At 51.3% G+C, this 23,970-nt stretch overlaps 1 protein-coding gene across 9 annotated transcripts in view; it reads right to left on the reverse strand.

Moving 5' to 3' along the window:
• The window catches only part of ZNF667 (zinc finger protein 667), a 47,842-nt gene extending 24,326 nt beyond the window's left edge, over nt 1-23,516 (reverse strand). Inside the window, exons 1-2 of one of the 9 annotated variants that reach the window (XM_044257524.1) lie at nt 23,405-23,516; nt 4,029-4,179 (exon numbers count right to left, since the gene is read on the reverse strand). The gene's annotated coding sequence lies outside the window, so the exon portion shown is untranslated. Of the gene's footprint in view, nt 1-1,538; nt 1,618-1,925; nt 1,938-2,109; nt 2,129-2,343; nt 2,384-4,028; nt 4,180-23,404 lie in introns of those variants that run through there. The other 8 variants (XM_044257522.1, XM_044257529.1, XM_044257521.1 and 5 more) reach the window with 8 other exon arrangements.
• Between the last annotated feature and the right edge of the window lie 454 nt (nt 23,517-23,970).

A 23,970-nucleotide genomic window follows, 5' to 3' on the forward strand; every position in this document is an offset into this window, starting at 1 on the left:
CCCATGAGGGGACACCTGGCAATGTGTGGAAACATTTTTGCTTTCACAGCCTGTAGAGGAGGGGGATGTGCTGCTGCCATCTGGTGTGTAGACACTAGGGATAAGGCTAAACATCCTACAACAGGCAGGCCGTCCCCCACCACCATACACATACCCCTAAACAAAAAAATTACCTTGCCCAAAATATCCACAATGCAAAGAATGAGAAACCCTGGTCTGACACAGAAACATCTCCGATTCCTGTGTCATTGGGAAATACTACTCCTTGGGCCCTGCTACTTCCCAACCCAGGATATTCAGCTCACAGGCTCCCTCGAGACATCTCCATTCTGGAAGATCCGGGACTCCTAGTCTCCCCTCCCACACCCCACTACTGCCCTCCCAGGACCCCGACCAGAGAATTCTGAACCTATCTAGCCTAGACTTTAGGGTTATTTTATATGATCCCAAAACCCTCGCTCTGGGCTCAACTTCTGCTATTCTTCCCCTGGATTTTGCTCTCTAGGTGGGTGTGATATCCTTGGGGTCATTATTTAATAATCAAGCACTCACTTACATGGCTAAGATCACTACTACTACCATCCCTCCGTGGGAAGAGAAACGAGGAGAAGTGGATTTCCGAAACCTCTCTGGAAGTTGCACGAGTGGTGAGTGACGGAACCTGGAGTCCCTGGTTAGAAAGGAGAGGAGCGGCCCCCCCGCTGCCAGCGGTCCCCGAGGCCACGTGGGCCATGCTCTCCCTTCCCCTACACACTGAGGCAGCTGTGCTACCGGGAGCACCGCGCTCCACGGTGGGGCCTTCCTCTGAGGCTCTGAGACCAAAGCCCCCCCAGCATTCAGCACCGCGACCCTACCTCCGCCCCCGAACCTCACACGACACCCAGCGCTACGACCCACGGCACCCACAGCTCTGTGCCGGGGTCGCACCCGTGTCACTGGCTGGCTTCTCCCGCACTGGGGCGCCCGCTTCCGCGCGCCCTCTCTCTCACCGAGGGGCACTCCGGCCTCCCTCCTACCCCAGCCGGGCGGGCAGCACGCGCAGCCGCGCAGAACCCTCCCGTCGGGGCAGAGACGCAAGTGCAACCCCACAGGCACGGCGAGCACCCGCCCCCGGGTCTGAGGCAGCACACAAACGCGCTCCGCCAACAGGAGCCTCCGTGACGCCTGCACGCGTCCGCTCCCCGCTCCCAAACGCCCCGCCCCGCACAGGGAAGCCCACGGTCCGGGACACGGGCCCGTTCCCACACCTGCCGTCCGTCTCCCGCACGCAGCCACCACCACGCATCCCGAACAGTGCCGGCCTCCACCGCGCACGCAGCTCCGGGCGCGTAGCTCGAGCCCCGCATCACGCCCCCCCACCGTCCCGGGCCCTTGACCGGGCACCATCCCCGACTGCCACCCCGCACCTCCTCACGACCTCGCAACGCCTCACGACCCCGCGCCACCCCCGACCTACCACCCTGCGCCTCCTCACGACCTCGCACCGCCCCGCGACCCCGCACAACCTCACCACCTTACAGACACGCATTCACACTCACCTCAGTCCCCAGGGATCGCGTACGGGTAGCGCCCACTCCAAAATCTGCGCAGCATCCCGCGCCCGGCCGCGCCTGCGCACTCTCCTCTGTAACCCCAAACTAACCCGCCAGCTCCGCCCCCTCACACGAGCAACACGTAGACCGGCCGCAGGCCCGCCCACTGGGCGTCCCCAAGAACGCCCAGCCCCGCCCCTAAACAAAGCCACGCGGCGCGCACGCGCTCACTCACCTCTCCCGGGACCTTCCCACAGGCTGGGCCTGAGCCCCCACCCCCCTCCCGCCCGCGCAATCAGAGCGGCTCTGGGGGCGCTGCCGCACGCGCCGCGCCAGGCCCCGCCCCTGCACCATCCCACCTTGCACACAGGACCGCGCGCACGCAGACCCTACCGCGCGATGCGCGGACTCGCTCCTCCCGCTAAGTTACGTTGACGCCCTCAGGCGCAGTCTTTCCGTGATCCATTGACCCAAACCCAGCCTCCGCGGCTGGCCACCCTCATCGCGTGCACACCCGCAGATGCCCGTCCGGGGGCTTCTCAATCCAGCGCCCTCCACTCCGCACTGCAGGGCTCACCCGCGGGTGCTGCCGCGCGCACTCGCGCGTGCGCACTGCGAACTCAGAATGCACGTCCTCGGGGCCTTCGGGGCGCCGCGCGGTGCGGCCCCGGAGGGCCAGGCCCAAAACGTGCGATTGAGGGACCCGGGCTTGCTCTGGCAGAGATCTGTCAGGCCGCAGTCGAAAGGACCCGCGGGAGGGACGGAGGAGGGATGCTCCTCCAGGCCCGCAGGGAATCCCCCTGGCGCCTACCTAGAACGAAGAACCCCAGTATCCTTTGCGTGGCGCCTCCCCGGCCCGCAGCCTACGTTTCCCGGGAGCTCCTGCGGCGCGCGATGATGTCACGGCCGACTCCGGCGGCGCCCGAAGCCCCGCCCCCTTCGCGGTTGGGGTTCTGAGAAGCGAGGGGCGTGCGCTCCGGACGCGAACCCCGCGCCTGGGCGTCTGCGAGCGGGAGGCGCGGGGTGGGTCGTTGTGTGTGTCGCGGGTCGTGCGTGCGGCCCGCAAGCGTGCGGACTCTGCCTGCTTTCGCACGACGGCAAAGCAGCTGTGACACGGATTCGTGGGGCCCAGGAGCTGAGCTCCCACCTAAACCTGGGTCCCGGCCCTCGCGGCTGTGGGGCGGTGCGCGTGCACAGAGACTGCGTTTGTGCAGGCGCGCGCTCGTGTAAGGACGCGTGTGAAACCACCGTTGGGACTGCGTGTGCAGGCTCCGTTCTTCTCCCCACCCTCAGACCGTCCTCTGACCCCGGCGGGCTCCTCCGCTCAGCCTGATTCCGACCCAGGGTCCGGGACGACTCTGACGCCCGCGGTTAGGAGCCCAGTGCCCCGGCCCGCGCCCACCCCCGACCAGACAACAGCGCCCAGTGCGCCCGTCGGAGGTTCCCGTGACCCGCCTCGCCGGGTTCGACCAACACGCGAAGAGCGGTGCACACGGTTCGGACAAACGTCCACTCACTAGGTCGCCAGCCGTCCTAAAACGGCCGGACGGAGTCCGCGGGACTGGACTCCCGGCTTCGGCCGTGGCGGGGCCTCCGCGTGTTCGCCAGCCTGGAGGGTCCGGACAGAGGCTTCCTTACGTAGGCATGGCCGTTGTTGACTGGACTCCGTTTCCAGCCCCTTTTCCTTCCACAGAGCTGGGGGGTGGGAGTGAAAGCTCGAGCCCTCTAGTCACTTGGTTGGCTCCCTGACCACTAGCCCCCACCCCAGGAGTCCCTTGTCCCTCCCCCCACCCCCACTCCCACACTGCGGTCCTTTAACATGACAAAAGACACCCTTTACTCTCTCCTCCCTTAGGAATTCCAAGGGTTTGGGGAGCTCAGCGCCAGGAAGGGGCAAAGGACAAGGACCTACTTCTTACTGCAAAGCGCGATATTGCAGCCTGTTTGGTGGAAATCCAGGGTTTGTGGTTGCGCTGGCCTGACCGGATGAATGAACGAGTTCCCGGGGCTAGATACTAAGAGGAAATGTGTGAGGGACTAATTCTTGGATTTCCAATTGTGTGACAAAGCAGTGGTGATATGAAAATAGCAGTTACCAGGGATGATTATTAGGACTTTTACTACCACCCCTGCTGCTAGCAGTCTTGGTCAAAAGTGTCTTTTCCACCTAAGGTTTGATTTTGTTTTGTGTTTTTAAGATTTTATTTATGTATCAAAGACAGTACATGAATGGGGGTGGAAGAGGGAAGGGGGAGAGAGAGACGGAGAGAGGGAGAAACAGACTCCCCCTAGCAGGGAGCCCAGTGTGGGACTCCATCCCAGGACACCAAGATGGTAACCTCAGTTGAAGGCAGATCCCCAACGGATGGACCCACCCAGGAATCCCACACTTAAGGTTTTATTTAATCCTTTACCCTACTCAGAGTCATTTCTAACTGAAATCTCTGGTTTCCAGGTGCATAAATGGAGGCACAAGGAGATTAGGAAAGTACTCACCCAAAGGAGCAGGGCTAGCAAAGGTCAGAGCTGATTTCCGAATCCAGGTCCTGGGGACTTCAAAACCCCTGTCCTGTTCACCCCTTCAGGGGTTTTTCCTTGGAGGAAGCTGCTTCTAGAACAGGAAGATTCTTCTGCACACCTGGTGGTGCTGGAACAAAGGGGATGGCCAAGAAAATCAAGAAAACCTGCAATCTGGCAGTTCTATGTTTTCCTTAGATCACCTCCCAAGAGTATCATTCTTTCTGCTGTTTAGGGAAATTTTGGTGGGAAAGTTTGGGAAGCCATACACCGAAGAGAGCTTTATGAATCTGGACACTGCGTGGCCATAGAGAAACCAGAGGGCCAGGGCTGAGATGTCCTAAATCCTGGTAAGGCCCTGTTCTGCCTGTTTCTCTGAATGAGGCAGCCGTCCCCCAAGAATCCTGTGAATGTGTGGAAGGCAACAAGCTTGTACCGGAACCAGGCCCACAGTCCATTCCGTGTCTTTTGTTCTGTTGGTTTCTCGCTGGCCTCTGGAATTTGGCTGACACCTTGAAGCTAACACCTGCTGTTGGGGAAGGTGTGTTCCCTCAGGAGTTCACTTGCTGGGGGTGGGGGTGGGGTGGGGAGGTGGATCCACAGGCCCTGAGGCTGCTAAGTGAATTCTGGAATGAAGGTATGAATAAATAAATCCTGATAGTTTAAGCGTACAAACCTGAGATTGAGAGACTGCGCAATTTCTTAACAAATGAAATTTTGAGAGCTCTGGGCTCAAGCCAGAAATTTCTGGCACAAAGTCACAATGATATTCTAGAGCTTGATCTTAAGCCACTTTAGTATTTCATTTATTCTTTTATTTATTCAATATATTCTTTAGTTTCTATTATGTGGCAAGTATTTTGCCAAGCTGGTATAAAACAGTAGAATCATAACTAATAGAGGTGGTCTCCACAATCGTGGAGATTGATGTAGGAAAGATGGTAGGGCTCAAAGCCAATGTCTAAAAAGAATTCCTAAGACGTCTTTGGTGCAAAAAGGTGGTTTTATTAAAGCATGGGCGCAGGACCTGTGGCAGAAAGAGCTGCTCTGGGGGTGGGTGGGGAGGTGCCTGGCTGGCTTAATGGCTGAAACATCTGCCTTTGGCTCAGGTCATGGTCCCAGGGTCCTGGGATTGGGTCCTGCACTGGGCTCCCTGCTTCTGCCCCTGCCCCTGTCCCAAATCATGCTCTCTTTTCTTTCTCAAAATTAAAGAAAATCTTAAAAAAAAAAAAAATAGAAAGGAAGGAAAGAGCTACTACACTGGGGTCAGGAGGAGTGGCTCATTGTATACTTTCAAGTTGGAAGAGGGTTAGGAATAGTGTAAGTCTCTACAGAATTTTGGAAGCAAGATTTTCAGGACTTTTGGAGGGCTAACTATTGTTACAAAAAGGCCATTTATTACCGTCTAATAAAACCTGAGTCATGAGACCCTTCAGATCTACATTGGTGGGTCATACGCCCGGAGATGAATGCCAACATGTATTTGAGGGGGTCTCTGTAGAGATAAAGGAAGTTTCCAAAAGAATTTTTTTTTAAGATTTTATTTATTTGACAGAGAGACAGTGAGAGCAGGAACACAAACGCGGGGGTTGGGGTGTGGGGAGAGGGAAAAGCAGGCTTCCCACGGAGCAGGGAGCACAGTGCAGGGCTCAATCCCAGGATTCCAGGATCATGACTTGAGCCAAAAGCAGACGCTTAGCTTCACAACTGAGCCACCCAGGCGGCCTCCAACAGAATTTTTATATGTTAAAGGAGACTTAGAGGATGGGGGGGGGGGTCTGGTGGAATTGCCTTTTACGCTTAGCAAAGTGTCAACATCCTGGCAGCTGAGTTCCTAGAGGAATGTCACTCTTCCTTTTTCCAGGACTTGTCAGTGGGTTGTAAGTAATAAGGAAATTCAATAATTTTTCTTCTGCCTTTGTTTCTCACCTCAGAACTATAGAAGAAAGCGTTCTGGAGGATTGAAAGGAAAGAAAGGATGTCTCTTTCTCTGATAGAAGAGAGTCCTGCAGATACGCCGTCACATGTAGCATCTGCTTCTTGTCTGAGAGGACTTGCTGCCCTCTAGCCCAAGAGAAGGCCCATATAGTCTCTCATGCCAGCTCTTCCCAGGCACAGACTCACGGAGCCTTTGAGGCAAGGATAACAGCTGCCTATTTTGAGACGTTTTGTTGTGTGATAAAAACAAACTCACTAGGGGCGTCTGGGTGGCTCAGTTAAAGCCTCTGCCTTTGGCTCAGGTCATGGTCCCAAGGTCCTGGAATCGAGCCCCGCACTGGGTTCTCTGCTCAGCCTGGAGCCTGCTTCCTCCTCACTCTCTGCCTGCCTCTCTGCCTACTTGTGATCTCTGTCAAATACATAAATAAAATCTTCAAAAAAACCCACAAAAAAACTCGTTTTAGAGTATCAGTCAGGTGTCCACCACGTGTCGCCATCGAAATCTGCAGTCACACACTTGGTTTCTTTACACCTGTCCCGGGGAAAACCAGCAGGAGAAATTACTGCTTGCCCAAAACATTCTTAAGCAAATACATCTGGGCCACTGCGCTAATGTGTTCCATAGGGTTCACTCCTTTTACTTCCACATTCCATCCTCCCATAGCCCCCCGTCACACAGTCATGTTTTGACAGTGTGTCAAAACTGTTGTCTCTCCTCTACGACGACTGTCGTTTTCTTCTAATCTCCTCAGTGTATAGTGCCACCGTGCAGGTGGGGCAAATGGCAGAGTCGGCTTTAAATCCAAACACGTCAGCACCTATCCTGCACGTACAGTGAGTGAGTGTTTCAGCCAGAAGGCAGACACTGACAACCTGGGCACACCAAAAAATCCCATGCTGTTCAAAGAAAACAACTCATATTTAAGGATATTTAGGGGCACAAACAAGTTAATCATTTTTTAAAAAGTGGGGAAAATGGATACTATGTTACTTAATCTGCAAAGACTGGGCTGCTGCAACTAAACTAGATATCTCATGAACTGCAGGAATTTATTTCTCATGGTCTGGAGCCGGACAGCTGTCAGTGTTTCCGACCGGCAGACGCAGGCACACTCTTACAAATCATTGTATTTTGTTGAATGTCCTATATAAAAGGTGCTCTTACCTATACCTTTCTGCCAGCCTAGTATATTCTGTATGATTGTGCAACTAGGCAGACAGACAGAACTTCCTGTCCTCAGATGACCGAGGATCAGGCTCCTCTGTTTCCCACAGACCTATATTTTACTTCTCCGATCACTACTGGAAATTTACGTGGTTGATTGTGACATCATATGCGTGTGTATGTGAGTGTTATAAATATAATATAAAACTGTATACAGCTAAATAAACAAAGCTTGAACAATGAACACATATAAAATGTATATATAAAGAAAACATGTTTATGTATAAAATTTATATGCAAAACCTGTATTTATGTAAAATATATTTAAAAAACTATAAACATAAACTAGATAAACATTAAAACTCTAAATAAATAGGGGCTCCTGGCTGGCTCAGTCCATACAGCATGTGACTCTTGACTTTGGGGTTGTGAGTTTGAGCCCCATGTTGGGTACAGAGATCACTTAAAAAAAATCTTGGGGTGCCTGGGTGGCTCAGTGGGTTAAAGCCTCTGATTTTGGCTTGGGTCATGATCCCAAGGTCCTGGGATTGAGCCCCACACTGGGCTCTCTGCTCAGCAGGGAGTCTGCTTCCTCCTCTCTCTAGGCCTGCCTCTGCCAACTTGTGATCTCTGTCTGTCAAATAAATAAATAAAATCTTAAAAAAAAATCAAAATTTAAAAAAAAGGAAAATAATTTAAAAACTGAATATATAAACATAAAAACAAAATTATAAACCTATGTATACATGTCTATAGAAAATGTTTTATATCTAAAACTTAACTTACAAAATTTGTAAGTATGAATATATAAAATATTTTATGAAAAACATAAAACTAAAACTAAACAAAAACTTGAAATTATAAACATAAAATATATGTGCTTATACATAATTTTTATGTTCAATTGTTTTGAAAGTGTGCAATTTTTACAATTTTCACTTATATTTTCCTTTGTATCCTAGAGTTGTTTAATGGAAATATTTTATAATTTCTTGTTGTAAACATCTTTATGTTTTCATTTTCTCCTTTAAATCTCTTCATTTCCTACATGTGAGCATAAATGTCACTTGTCATTTCAATTTTTGGAGGTATGGATGCTTTCTTTGTAACCTGACCAAATATATGGTCATAGGAAAAGGATTCTATGTATGTTTGAAAAGAGGTTTATTTTCTTTTTCTCTTCTTTTTTTTCTTTAAGATTTTATTCATCCATGATAGAGAGAGAGAGAGAGAGAGAGCGAGTGCACGAGCAGGGGAAAAGGCACGAGGAGACAAGAGAAGCAGATTCCTCCCACCCAGCCAGGAGCCAGGAGCCTGGAAATCATGACCTGAGCCGAAGGCAGACACTCAATCATCCGAGCCACCCAGGCGCCCCAGAGGTTTATTTTCTGTTGTCTGTGGTCTGCTCATTTCCTGGCCCTGCGTAGGAAAACTCCGAAGAAATGAAGGCAGAGACAGGCCACCCCAAAGGTGTCCCTGGGTAGACTTTTAGTCCTTAATTAGGGTCCGAAGGAATCAGGAGAAACCGTGGCTACCTGAACACTTTGTTATAAACTTGCTCAGAGAAACAGAAGTGGGAAGAAACAGACCAAATTGTTGACAGTGGCCATCTATGTAGAACACCAATTATTTTCAGTATTCATCTTGATAGCTTACACTACCCTCCCCTCTTTTTTTCTAAAATAAGAAGTTCTTACTCTTCCCAATGTAAAGCCAGACCACATTATTATGGCTAAATCATGGGATGTCACACTTATCCATTTACCACAATTCTATCTGATAATAAATAAATTATCTTTGAGATATCTCTCCCTCAGTATAATGACTAAGCAGAAAGGGATGTGGTTGGAACCACTAAAGAGCTTTAGGTCCCCTAATCGCTGACAGTTCAGTTCCTCCGGCTGGACCCCTTCCTGCGGAAATCAAAGAGCGATGCCCCAGGCACAGACCTGAGCTTCTCCCAAAAGGGGGACCCCACGGGAGCACTCAGGACAACTTCCCAGCAGCTCCCACCCCGGCAGCACTGTCTCCCCCAGAGAAGGAGCCACAGTTGTTGGAAGGTCCTGGTTAAAACCGACCAGCTCTGAGCAGGGCAAGTCGGTGGGCGGCAAAGGAGACAGGACACATGTGATGCCCCTCATTCTAACTGTCCAGTGTCTGTGGGGCACAACACAGGGTGAGAGGGTGTGCGTCTAGCCCAGGAGATCCATCTCTCAGTGCCATCCTCAAATGTTCCTGGACTATGAGAGCAGATTAATTGGGTATCCGAGAAGCACGAGTTCCTCTCTCTGGAACTTGAGAGAAATGGCCCATTTCTCTCCATTTCCTCGTGTTTGCAAAGGAGAGATCAACAATAGCAACCTTTTTATTCAGAGGGATGAAAAAGATTCTGGAGGGAATGAACAAGCACAGACAGTATTTGCAGTATGGAGGTTTGTTTGTTTTTTAAGGTTTTATTTATTTGAGACAGAGAAAGAGAAGGAGAGAGAACACTAGCAGGGGGAGCAGCAGAGAGGGAGAAGCAGGCTCCCCGCTGAGCAGGCAGCTCAATGCGGGACTTGATCCCAGGACACCAGGATCCTGACCTGAGCCGAAGGCAGATGCCTCACTGACTAAGCCCCCCAGGCGCCCCAACACTGATGCTTCTTCTGGTGGCAAATTCATAGGCACTTTGTATCTCGTTGCACATAGCTTGACGACTGATTTCTTACTCACCCTGGTCACTTTCATGTGCGTGACGTGTTCTTGGCAGCTAGACGGACCCCGGCGTGCGGGCGGCCAGATCGAATGGAGAGACGGATCACAGCCTTTCTCACCACCAGTGGCTCTAATCTTTGGGGGCCACGAGGTGGCCTATAGAGAGAGTTTGGCTTGACACAGTTCGGGGAGGGGTCATACTGTTCCACAGGGTCCAGCGGGCGGAGGCCAGGGGCACTGCCAACATCTCACAGTGGACACACCGCTCTCCCTGAAGAGCTGCCCTGACCGAATTTCACCAGTGAGGGGGTTCACAAGCCCTGCCTTACATGGACAGAAACTTCTTCCATGTGACTTTTCAACGGATTCATAGTTCTGCGTTTTGCAGTATCCTCTGATTTAGCCAATCCCCCAACTGCTCATACAGTTTCTCCCTTATGGGCGCCTGGGTGGCTCAGTGGGTTGAGCCGCTGCCTTCGGCTCAGGTCATGATCTCAGGTCATGATCTCGGGGTCCCAAGATCGAGTCCCGCATTGGGCTCTCTGCTCAGCAGGGAGCCCGCTTCCTCCTCTCTCTCTCTGCCTGCCTCTCTGCCTACTCATGATCTCTGTCAAATAAATAAATAAAATCTTTAAAATATATATATATATATATATATATATATACTGTCATTCCCGGGGCGCCTGGGTGACTTGGTTGGTGAAGTGTCTGCCTTCGGCTCAGGTCATGATCCTGAGGTCCTGGGATAGAGTCCTGAGTCAGGCTCCCTGCTCAGTGGGGAGCCTGCTTCTCTCTCTGCCTGCTGCTCCTCCTGCTTGTGCTCTCTGTCAAATAAATAAAATCTTAAAAAAAAATTTAAAAAGCCTTCCTCCAGACTGAAGGGGGCACCAGTCTGGAAAAGTATGCCTCACCCGCTCTGTGGGCTGAGATGCTCGTTGGGACTCTGCTGTGGTGCCTTCTAGGCTCTGCACCAGCCTCCAGCCCACCTGAGCGAGGGGCTCCCAGGCCTCCCTCTGAGAGGCTTGGTGATGGGTTTATCGGCGGCGTCATCGACCTGACTCTGATCAGAAGTTACTCCCTCCTGCACTTCACCTCAAGACTACTTTGCAGAGCTCTGCCATGTGAACAGGGAAGGGGGGGGGGCATGGGTTATGGGGATGAGGTTGTGGGGGCTACTCATGCCCGCAGGGACATTTCCCATGACACACAACTCCTTGTCAACTTCCATTCCAGTCTGCTGTGTCTTACTCATGTCCCCATTCTGGACTTTAGGGACATGGTGTCCCTGGCCCTTCAGAAGACTGATTCTGCCTTGGTCACTAGGGCTGCATTCCTAACCACAGCTGTCACGGCAGCCTCCCTCCGGCTCTGGTGGCTAGAGCAACCAAATCGACTCTTTCCATTCCAGTAGCAAGATACCTGGGACTTTACAAAATTCCCCTGGTGAGTAGCCCTGTGACCTCCATTATTATGCTTAATTACATCCCTATTACAAGCATCACTGGCTTTCTTTTCTTTCAAAAAATTTATTTATTTAAGAGAGAAAGTACGCATGAGCGGGGTGAGAAACAGAGGGAGAGGGGGCGTCCTCAGGCAGACTCCCCGCTGACACAGGCTCAGTCCCACAACCCCGAGATCAGGACCCGAGCTGAAATCAAGAGCCTAACGCCCAACTGGCCAAGCTATCCAGTCGCCCTGGCTTCTTATTTTCACAAAACCAGTCAATTCTTTTGAGCCTCCTGGTCCTACACTACAAAGTGAGGAAAACGACTGTCTTCTGGAGGCTGTGGAAGGATGGGGGAATGACGTGAGGGTGAGGGGTGAGGACAGGCAAAGTCCCAGTGTGGTGGCATTTTGATTCTTCCCTCCTCGTCTCCATCCGTCTATTCCTTCACCTTCCTGTTATCACTGGCAGTTCTGTGCACCACACGCTGACGTATCCAAAATCATATTAAGATCTCACACCCTATGATCGTCAGGCTACCGCCTTTCAAGTTCTTGGGTGACAGTCGTATCTTGCCCAAGAGATATTATTTACACATCACAACCCTTACAAAAACGGTCGTGATAGTGGTAACCCCTGAAGGAGCATGCTGACATTCCTGGGATTTTTCTAAGAAATTCTCATCTTGGAGAATCTGCGGTAGAGAGGAATTGTGCCTTCACTCTTGGCTGGGGATTTCAGAAGCCGTGAGCCCCAACCCCTGTACCAGCAGGGGAGCAGAAGAGAAATGGTGCATGGAGTGTTCTCAAAAGAAGGCCTGATTTCACTCTCCGTTCTTTCATGTGTTCCTGCCTGGCTGTCAGAGAGAGGTCGTACCCTTGGTGTTTTCAGGCTTCAGACTTGGATTCAAATGCAGCTTTTAAAAAGAAAGATATACAAATGAACACCAAAAACAATTGTCTGGCCCTCTGAATGACTTAGTCACATGACATATTTCAAAAAATGCTATGGAAGGATATTCTCTCTTCCTATTTAATCTAGCTTGTGTTCAGTGCCAGATAAATGGGGCTAGCCAGCCAGAGAGAAAGAGAGCGATTCTGAATTATGTCCAGCATGCTGAAAGATGGGACAGAGGCACAGTGGTGCAGTGCGGTGGTTGCCATAGAAACTGAGACACATTCCAATTAAAGTAGCTTTCTCGAAAGGGGAAGTGGGATTTGAATTTTAACTTAAGAGATGAGATATTTACCCACTACGCCATGCCCGCAAATGACACCCTTTCAACAACAGAAAAGAGTGTTGAGAAGCCTGGGGATCTGTTACGTTGGCGTCAGACATGCAAGTTTTATACCGCGCTCTCCCTGGTATCTATGTTTTCTTTCACTCCTCCCAAATCGTTGTACCCTTCATCCTGCTTTTTTTTTTTTTTAAGATTGTATTTATTTGAGAGAGAAAGAGCACATAAGCAGGGGTGGGGGGAGCAGAGCGAGAGGGACAAGGAGATTCCCTGCTGAGCAGGGATCCCAATGCGGGGCTGGATCCCAGGACCCCAGGTTCATGACCTGAGCCGAAGGCAGACAGTTAACCAGCTGAGCCAGCCAAGCATCCACCCTTCAACTTTCTCGGTGCAAAGAAATGTCAATTTTACTATAAATTTTTTAAAAAATCCATAGAAATAAAATCTTTTTAAAAAGGTGAGGGAGGGGCACCTGGGTAGTTCAGTGGGTTAAGCCTCTGCCTTCGGCTCAGGTCATGATCTCAGGGTCCTGGGATCGAGGCCCACATGGGGCTCTCTGCTCAGCAGGGAGCCTGCTTCCCTCCCTTTCTCTCTCTGCTTGCCTCTCTGCCTACCTGTGATCTCTCTCTCTCTCGCTCTGTGTCAAATGAATAAATAAAATCTTTTTTTTTTTTTTAAAGATTATTTATTTATTTATTTGACAGAGAGAGAGAGATCACAAGTAGGCAGAGAGGCAGGTAGGGAGAAAGGAAGGGAAGCAGGCCCCCTGCTGAGCAGAGAGCCCGACGCGGGACTCGATCCCAGGACCCTGAGATCGTGACCTGAGCCGAAGGCAGTGGCTTAACCCACTGAGCCACCCAGGCGCCCCGAATAAATAAAATCTTAAAAAAAAAAAGAAAAAGGTGAGGGAGAGCCTGGCTGGCTCAGTCTGTGGGGCATGCAACTCTTAATCTCTGGGTTGTGAGTTCAAGCTCCACACTGGGTAGAGAGAGAAAAAAATAAAATGTTAAAAAAAAGAGAGAGAGAGAGAGAGAATCCATATAAAATACAAATCCGTAAAAAATAAAATAGAGACCTTAATTTAAGATTGAATCAAGAGGGAAGAAAAACGGGGCAGGGCCAACTTAAGACCCAGACCTCATGAGTCCTTATACCCACGACTCCTGCCTTACTTCTGGAGAGTCCATTTCACAAAGCCCACGGAAAAGAAATCTCCCTCGATGCCATAGAGTTATCCTTGCTAAGTTTGAAATTATGGAGAAATGTTTCCAGAAGTTTCGGTGGTCTTTATGCCAGTGCCGCCTCAAAGGCAAGGACATTCAGCAAGAGTGCCATCAGGCAGGTGGCCAGGAGGGGTCCCACAGGCAAGCTCTCTTGCATTGACAAATCCTCTATTTTCTGTTTGAAGTCGCTACCCTTCTCCAGGCAGTCCCTTGTCTTTGGGCAGAGCCGCCTCCCACTTGCTTCCGTGAGCGCTGCAGATGCCTCGTGCCCAGCAGTGTGATCCCGTTGACTCACCACAGTGTTTGCGGTGTGGAAGGCGCCGAGCAACAGCGGCCACAGACCACACAGTTTCTCTGTCGTCTGTGGCGACTTTTGCACAACAGTGACAGAGTCTGACAATTGTGATGGAGGTTGGGTGCTGGCAAGGCTGAAATATTTGCCATGTAAGCCCTTTACAGTAATAAAGTTGGACGGTCCCTGATTTGCACAGGCGAGTGGAGTCTAATTATTTATAACGGGAAGGACTGGAACACCCAGTGCTTTGTTCTTTGGGTCCTTCACATTTCTCCATTTTCCAGCAAATTCTCTGCCCTGATTCTTGCACTGCTAATGTAATACGGCATTGCAAAGTCCTGTACCCCCCATGTTTCATCTTCTGGAATCTGCATCACAAGATACGGGTGGGAAGAGGGGGCAGATACGGTCTGTCCCCTCATCCCCTCTATGTGTTTGCATCTGGGGTGTTTATTAATAATAACAATAACAAGTGTCAAATATGTCATGCCTTTTACAGAAGAAGCCAGAAAATAAATGATAAAAAGAAATGGAAATGGTTACTTCCAGAGAATCCATGGAAATGAGATGTGAGTGAAACCTCCCTTTGTCTAAATTTTTATATAAATTTCACTTTAAAATATTTATTTATTGACAGAGAAAGCACAAACAGGGGGAGCAGCAGGCAGAAGGAGAAGCAGGCTCCCCACCGAACGGGGAGACCGATGCAGGGCTCGATCCCAGGACCCTGAGACTGTGACCTGAGCTGAAGGCAGATGCTTAACGACTGAACTACCCAGGCGCCCTAAATTTGACTTTTGAACCATGTGGACATTGTACATATTAAAACTTAAAGAATAATTCTATTTTATTTTTTAAACAGTTTATTTATTGGGGTGCCTGGGTGGCTCAGTTGGTTGAGTGTCCCAACTCTTGATTTCAGCTCAGGTCATGATCTCTGGATCCTGAGATGAGCCCCGTGTCTGGCTCTGTGCGCAGCATCGGGTTGGCTTATCCCTCTCTCTCCACCTCTGCCCTTCCTTGCACTTGTGCATTCTCTCTCTCTCTAATGTAAATAAATAAAAATTTAAAAACAAAACAATTCTATGGGCACCTGGGTGGCTTAAGCATCTGCCTTAGGCTCAGGTTGTGATCCCAGGGTCCTGGGATCAAGCGAGCCCCTCGTCAGGCTCCCTGCACAGCAGACAGTCTGCTTCTTCTCCTTCTGCCCTAGCCCCCCACTTTGAGCTCTCTCTCTAATTAATAAATATTTTTTAAAACTCTAAAGATTTATTTAGAGAGAGTGTGCAAGTGAAAGGGAATCTCAAACAGACTCCACACTGAGCAGAGCCTGATGTGGGCTCAAACTGACAACCGGAGATCATGACTGAAGCCAAAGTCAAGAGGCGGACACTTAACCAACTGAGCCTCCGGGCACTCCCAAGAGTCAGTTTTATAAACATCTAAAGCTGTGTGGCCTTGAGGAGGGCACTGAACCTCTCTGTGCCTGTCTGGGTAACAGCAGTGTCCACCTCAATGACTCGGTATAAAAACTCAATGAAATCACTTATATATTGCACTTGGCAAAACATCTAGCTTATGCCTAGGGCTAAAGAAATGTTCGCTATTATAAACTACTGGCTTTAAGGCTGAGCTAATAATCACTACACTTCAAGTTGCAGGGTAAATGATATGACAATAATGCAGGTAAAGCATGGGACACGTAACAGGCACTCAATAAAAAGCCACTGAATGTTAAGGGTCTCCAGAGAACCGGACCCACACAGTGCAGGGTCTGTGCAGGGTCACATGAAGAGATTTATTATGATGAGTTGGCTTGTGTGTTTATGGGGTCTGGGAAGACCGACAGCCTGCTATCGGCACGCTGGACACCCAGGAAAGCCTGTGTTGCATATTCCAGGGTCAGGGTCAGTCTGAGAGAATCTGCCCTTCTCCCACTGTTTTGGGCTTTTTGTGCTATTTGAGCGCCCAGCCAGCTGGGTGCTGCCCGGCAGAAAGCAGAGCCTTCGGTGTCAGTCGGTCTGTGGAGGCAGGTGCCAACGTCTTCTGGAAACATCCTCAGACTCCCCCAGAACTCAGCTTTAACTGAGTATCTGAGCTGTCCACGATCCAATCAAGTTGACACATAAAATTCACCACTGCGGTTGCCAAAAACGGGGTGAGGACTCCACTGATTTTAATAAAAAATCCTGCAAGACCAAACAAATAGGTGTCACGAGATGGCGGGCCACAGGCTACACAGCCAGCCTCTGGATGTGTTTGGCCAACACAGCGTTCACGAAACAATTTCTCTGAGTATCCGTCTCTAAAAATAGAGACACTTTCCACATGAACTGGGATTTCTTGGGGGGAAAAAATCACAGAATTCTAGGTCTGCATCCCTGCATGGCAACACTCTTCTAGGGATTTGGGATGGATTCCATCTTCAACTATCCCCATCGCTCCCCATGACTCCCAGCCTGCCAGCATCCCTCACCTGCACCATCTGCCTGGTGAGAACCGAGTTCGAGAACCGCAGCTCACAAGCAACGCCCCTCATTGAGCTCGGCTGCGCAATGGCGCCATGGGGCCACCAGGTGGCACCATGGCGTGTGCCGTTCAACCACTAGAGGGCGCGCGAGTACTCCCCTAGGGGCCTGTAGCTTTCAGAAAGCGACTCCCATGGGAGGTGGTCCTACTGGGTGCTGGGAGCACCAGGTGTGACTTCCTTATTCCTCATAAGGGAGTTGTGCCTCCTGCATGGCAGCAGGGGGAACTGAGGCTCAGAGAGAGGCCGCATTTGTAAGACCAGGCAAAGCATCTCTCCAGGGGGACCAGAGGGGCTTAAGGACCTACTGTGTGTCGCAGGTTTGGCAGAACTGCTGCTGCTCCGGGTGTGCTCCGCAGACTGCACCTCGTGACTTTCATTATCGGAGTTGCTGAGTCATGATAACTAGATGCATCTGACCATCAGCCCTGTGGCTGCTCCCGACAGTGAGGGAACCAGACACTGGGCTGGTCCACAGCACGCTGAGTCACGGCCACACTACTCAGCCTCCTTGGCGGCTGGTGTGAGTAGAACATGGGCAGAGTGACGTACCACCTTTACCCTCTTTTACCCAATCTGTCCCTTCCTTTATACCGCACAGCACTTCTTCCCAGAAGTCCTCCTGAAGAAACCCTGGGCCTGCCTTCCCCTCTCCCAGCGTGGGGGAAGGAAGTACTGACTTGCTTGTGGTCCCTTGAGATCCCATACTTTTCCTCATCACAGCACATGCCACACTCATGACTGCGCATTCATCTGTCTGCCCACCACGTGCCCACACCACCCCATCCCAAAGGACGCTGAGGTGCAGCTGTCACCCTCGCTCCAGCGTGGGCTCTGAGTTCCAGGAATGATTGAGGAGGTGCTTCTTGGGGTAAGATGTCCTAGCCGCCAGCCTGGACTGGGCACCGGAGGAGCTCCTTCTTCCTTCCCATCTGAGTGAGACAGAATCGACACGTAGTAGGTAATACCGTGTGAGCTTAAGGTACACAGTGTGGGGACTCCACACCCATGTGTTGCCAAAATTATCGCTACTGTTCACTAATGCCTCCGTCCAGCTGTGCAATTACCATTTCCTTAAAAACTGGAGCAGCACTGGGCACCTGGGTGGCCCAGTCAGGGGAAGCATCCTTCGGCTCAGGTCATGATCCCAGGCTCCCAGGACCGAGTCTCACAGGGCTCCCTGCTCAGCGAGGAATCTGCTTCTCCCTCTGCCCCTCCCCCAGCTCATGATCTCTCTCTCTCTCTCTCTCAAATAAATAAAATCTTAAAAGAAAAAAATTGGAGCAGTACCCGCTGGGGCCAAATGAAGCCCAGTCTCTGGGACGGAGGCTCCAGATGACCCCAAAGTAAATGGAAGCGTGCGGCACAGATCCTGGTGCTTCTGTCACGATCTTGTATAAGTCAAAAGAGAGCAGGAGCCTTTCTTGGGGGGAATGGGGCTCCAGGAATCTAGAAAGGGGTTCCATGTTCTGACTCTGCCTCTAACTGCAATGCCTATTGTCTGCGGGTGTCACTAGTAATTCTCTGACACCAGTGGGGTGTCCTACAATTCAACTCAGTTCTGATGCCATTACCACACAGTGTATCACATCCCACAGGTGAAGGGCTCGGTCCCATAAGACTGCCCTCCCCCAACCTTCAGACACCAATCCAGATTGTCCCTGAGCTTCTGACCAACCAGCTGTCAATCAGAGGGTCCCAGGACCCCCTCCTCAGGCTCAATTAATTTGCTAGAGCACCTCACAGAATTCCGACTCACTAGAAAACTGGTTTATTATAAAAGCAGGTTAACTCGAGAACAGCCAGATGGGAGAGATGCTTAGGGCCAGGTATGGAGGAAGGGTGTGTGGAGAGCTCCCCATATCTGCCCTTGTTCATCAACCTGGAAGCTCTCAGAAGCCCGCCCTTTCAGGGTTTTGTGGCGGTGCATTATATAGGCATCACTGACAAAATCACTGGCCATTGGTGTTGGATTCAACCTCCGGCCCTTCTCCCAACCCCAGAGGTCAGGGATGGGACTGGAAGTTGCCACCAGCCAAGACTTGGTTGGTTGGTTCCCTTGGTAACCAGACCCACCCCTGGGTGTTTGCCCAAAGTCCCCTCATACATCAGGTTAAAAGCACCTTCATCACTCAAGCAACTCTCAGGAATTCCCAGGTTTTAGGAGCTCTGTGCCAGGAATGGGGATGAGGACCAAATAAGTATTTGTTTTTAAAAATCACTATAATATCATTCTAATCAGAGGCGGGAAAATATCGCGGCTAACTGGGGAGGTTCTGACATTCAGCAGATGTGTTGGGCCTGCCCAACTGAGAAAGCCTGCTCTGGGCGTGACTTTCTTATTGGCGAAATGGGGACTGTCAAGGGTAAACTATATTCGCGGGTTACAGTGAAGGGTTTAGTAAACAGCAAAGTGTGCCTGTTTTACACACTTCACCACATAACGAATAGTCAGTCACCGCAACTATCATTAGTGATACGAATTCTATTAAACAGCTAATATGTATCATTTTTAAAAAGGTTTTTACTTATTTATGAGAGAGTGAGAGAAAGCACGAGTGGGGGTGGGGGGAGGTAGAGGCAGCAGGAGAAGCAGGCTCCCTGATGAGCTGGAAGTCAGACGTGGGGCTCAATCCCATGACCCTGAGATCAAGAGCTGAGCAGAAAGCAGACTCTTAACTGACTGGGCCACCCCGGCGCCCTAAGCTGATTTTTAAAAGCAGAAAAATATTTTTCAAAAAATATTTTATTTATTTATTTGACAGAGAGAGATCACAAGTAGGTAGAGCACCAAGCAGAGGGAGAGGGAGAAGCAGGCTCTATGCTGAGCAGAGCGCCTGATGTGGGGCTCGATCCTAGGACCCTGAGATCATGACCTGAGCCGAAAGGCAGAGGCTTAACCCACTGAGCCACCCAGGCGCCCAAAGCAGGTTATTTTTAAGAAACTGCAAACACAAGACAAGCTCTAAAAACTGATTCATGACCCTTTGTAAGTGACATTTACATTTCTAAGGGAAATTTCCATTTGTGAGGGTGTCTCTGTGTATGAGGGAGAGGACTCAAAATTTCTAGGAATTTCCTATCAATGGAAAATCTGCACAAGGACCTGCTCTTGCTCCCTGGGCTTTTCAAGGTCACCTCCATGACTGACTCCCACCAGGGAAGCCGGTATTAGAGGCAATGGCTTCCACCACTTCACTCACTCCATTTTCCTGGGTCTCTCCCTTGTGCACAGGAAGTACAAACCTTATGAAGCTTTTGGTTTCCTCCTGTTAATCTGTCTTATACCAATTTAATGATCAGACCAGCCAAAGAGCCTAGAGGAGAAGGGCACACTTTTCTGCCCCTCTGAGTGGGCTGCTTGGGGAGGGACGTGAGGGCTGGGTGTTGGCATTTCGCTCGGACCCTCAGAAACACCCCAACTGGCAGCTCGTGTCGGCGTTAATAAAGTAGGGGCATTGCCTAGATCAGTGGTCAGTTTGGGTTTTCTTAAGTGATCCAACCATTGCCAAATGACCTCTTGCCTACATGAGGAGGATGTGGGGTGGACAACAGCCTCTTCCCATACCTTCCCCACACCCCACCCCCCACCCTACAGCAGGAATGCTGCCGCTGGAACACCACCAGCCTAGCTCTAGACCAGCTCTCATGGGCGAGCAGAGAAATAAGTGGTAACAGCATTACAGGGAAGCCTCTGGGGCTGGACTTCACTGCGTGCAGTACGACATGGCGCCCACATCACACACCAGCCCCTGGATGCTGGGCTTCCGGCCCATCTTCGCTTCTGCACAAGTTGACTACAGATTCAGAGGCTCCCACTAGTACGGGGATGGTACAAGTCAGGAAACCATATTTATGGTTACACCTTTATTACAAAATATATTGTGGGGAGGAAAAATGACAGATTCAGAGAGAGAGAGAAAGGTCTGGTTCCTTCAACCCTTTATAAGGACGCCATCCATCCCAGGGGCTCCACCACAAAGACCTCGTCCAAACCCAATCACTTCCCAAAGGCCCCACCTGTGAACACCAAAATATTAACACTTAGGGATTCAACATATGGATGGGGGGGTGGACACAACAGCTTCTAGAAGCTGGAAGAAACAAAGAAACGGAGTCTTCCCTGGGCTGTTCAGTTAGCACAAGGGGTAACTTGGCAACTGTTTGGGGTAAATTCTCTACCCTTCTGAGGGTTTTCTGGATGGCCTAAGAATTAAACTGACATGGGACAGATGCACAGGGGAAAACCAAATCTAATTCTGCACATGCAGGATCCCCACATACACGAGAGGTTTCAAGACAGAGAGGAAGGCTGAGGCAGGTCTCCGTGCCACGCGGAGCTGAGGACGGGGCTGGGGGCCGGAGCCTCAGAGGGGAGCAGGGCACTAAGAACACACGTGTGGTAATAGACGTCTGTCCTGCCATGCAGATGGGGCCCTCAGATAAAACCTGTCTTCGGTAACAGCTCTAATTCTGGAAAAGACCCCCAGTTTGGAGTCTTCTAGGTAGTTAAGTGAAGGGCAAAAGTTTCTCTAGGGCCTACAGGGTCTCGATCGCCTTCAGCCCCAAATAGCCCACATGCCAAAGCCAAAGTGGGCCAAAGACCTCTTTAGGATTTAGGAATGAAAACATTAATGAATGTCAGAGCACAGCACATTAGTTATAGACAGTCTGGTCAGTGTTGCTCAACCCCACCACACATTAGAATCTTCTGAGGAGTTTTACTGCACCGTGCATTTTTATAGACAGTCTGGTCAGTGTTGCTCAACCCCACCACACATTAGAATATTCTGAGGAGTTTTACTGCACCATGCACTGGGTTGTGACCCCAACAATCTGAACGCTCTCCAGCGGTGGACATGGGCACAGTATTATTTTTTTACAGCTCCCAAGTGGCTCTGAGGTACAACCAAGATTGAGAACCAATGAATCTACAAAGTTTTGGGGTTTTTTAAGATTTCATTTTTAAGGGGCGCCTGGGTGGCTCAGTCAGTGAAGCGTCTACCTTCAGTTCAGGTCATGATCCCAGGGTGCTGGGATAGAGCCCCACATCAGGCTCCTTGCTCAGTGGGGAGCCTGCTTTTCCCTCTCCCTCTGCCTGCTTTCCCCCTGCTTGTGCGTGCTCTCTCTGTGTCAGATAAATAAATAAAATCTTAAAAAAAAAAAGATTTTATTTTCACGTAATCTCTACAGCCAACATGGGGCTTGAACTCATAACCCCAAGATCAACAGTGGCATCTCTACCCACTGAGCCACCCAGGTGCCCCTCTACAAAGTGGATTTTTTAAATGAAACTTCAGGGCGCCTGGGTGGCTCCATTGGTTAAGCAACTGCCTTCAGCTCTGGGACTCCCAGAGTCCCAGAATCAAGTCCCGCATTGGGCTCCCAGCTCCGCAGAGAGTCTGCTTCTCCCTCTGACCTTCTCCCCTCTCATGCTCTCTCTCTCTCTCTCAAATAAATAAAATCTTATGGAAAAAAAAAAAAGATGAAACTTCATTGTTCTGCCCAAATGGAAACCCTGCATCACTTGCCATAAGATACTCCTAACAGTAAACACAGTGAAAAAGAGATATAACCTGATATAAGGGGATTGGTGAGCATTAGAATTGCTACAGATAAACTTACTCCTTCACTGAGAAGACCTGAAAAAGATCTGAAAAAAATAACAACTTCCTGATTCAGAATTGCCATACTTTATGCCTCTGGGGTTGACCAGGGCACTGACTTAGTTAGACCCTGGTTTCGGACACAGGGCGAGGGAAACATGAGTTGGCCCAATTTTGCTAGACGATTTTAAGGCTAGACGATTTTAAGACAACAGTAGGGACGCCTGGGTGGCTCAGTGGTTAAGTGTCTGCCTTCGGCTCAGGTAGTGATCCCAGGGTACTAGGATCAGGCCGCACATGGGCTCTCTGCTCATCAAGGAGCCTGTTTCCCCCTCTCCCACTCCCCCTGCTTCTGTTCCCTCTCTCGCTGTGTCTCTGTCAAATAAATAAAATCTTAAAAAACAGACAAACATATACTAGGAAGCAGTGAAGGCATCTCTGAGACTAGGAAGAAAAGACGGGGGATACTACAAAGGGAGGGGAAAGCGGGGCGAGGACAGGGGGGCAGATCTGACTGCATTTTGCAGATGGCGCGAAGATGGAAGCAGGGTCGGGGCAGTGCCTGGCAGGGAGCTAGACTGGGAAGTCCGCGCCCATCCCTCTCCACGCGAGGATACGCCGAGCGCACCCAGCTCGAGAACTGGCCGGGGCCAGCCGGCAGCGCACGCGACAAGGACACATCTTGGGAATTCCCGCGTCCTGCTACCCGACCCGCGCCATCCCTCCGAGAGGACAGCCATTGGCGGTGCGCGGAGACGCGAGACCAGCATCACGAAACCCACTTTTCAGATCAAGGCACCGAGACTCCAGAGCGAGGAAGGGTCGCGTCCGGGTCGCCAGAGATCACGACACCCACACGTGAGAGGCCCCTGTGCGCGGGAACCGCCCGACGGTTCCACCAGACACTCCAATTCCATCATCAGCCCTGTTCAGATGGGCAAACTGAGGCACGGAGTGTGTGCACCCCGAGGGGCAGCGGCGCTTCAAAGGTCACTTCACAAAGGGGAAACCGAGGCCAGCCGAGGACGAGCGGGTTCCGGCCCAAACTTCCCTCGGCGGGGGCGGGGGGGTCACAAGAGGGGTCGCCCCGAGGAGGGGACGCGGCTCGGAATCCACGACCTGCTCAGACCGGCCTCTCCCAGCCGCGGGTAGCCACGACGTCACAGGGGGGTGGGGCGGTGACCGGGAAACCCGGGCGTGGAGGAACCGCGGGTCGCACTCACCTCCCGAGGCCGACCTTCGGAGCCTACACTTCCGGGAACGGGGCCGGGAGCAGCTCGCCGGGGCGGACTCGGCGTCCCTCCACCAGCGCGACCTGCGACAGCACCCGGGGGACCACGGCCCACGCAGCCCTTGACAGCACCGCCGGCGAGCGCGCGCGGGGCCCACTCAGTGCGCATGTGCGCCCCTAGCTGTCGTTCAAAGCCGGCGTGCGGCGTCTCTGCCAATCGGAAGCCTCCTTCCAGCCTGGCCCCGCCTCATTCGCCAGGCGCCCGGCGTCCGGCTGTCTCCAGGGCAACCGTCAGGCCGCCTGTCTAAGAAAGAGGGGCCCAGCGACTTCTGGGTGTTGTAGTCTCCGGGGGACAGAGAAACGGGAGGCGCCGGGGAACGAGAAAGGTCTCCGACGCCGGCGTTCCTGCTTCCTTTCCCCAGCGCCGCTTGCCAGTCGGCTGCCACAGGGGCCGACCAGCTCGCGGGCCTTGGGGTCGGTGGTGGGGGCGTCGCGGGGAGGGGGACGCGTCTCTGTCACCATGGTAACACCCCCTCTCGCGGCCCGCCTCTTGAGCGC

Source organism: Neovison vison, chromosome 7, assembly GCF_020171115.1.
Source record: "Neovison vison isolate M4711 chromosome 7, ASM_NN_V1, whole genome shotgun sequence".
Taxonomy (NCBI): domain Eukaryota; kingdom Metazoa; phylum Chordata; class Mammalia; order Carnivora; family Mustelidae; genus Neogale; species Neogale vison.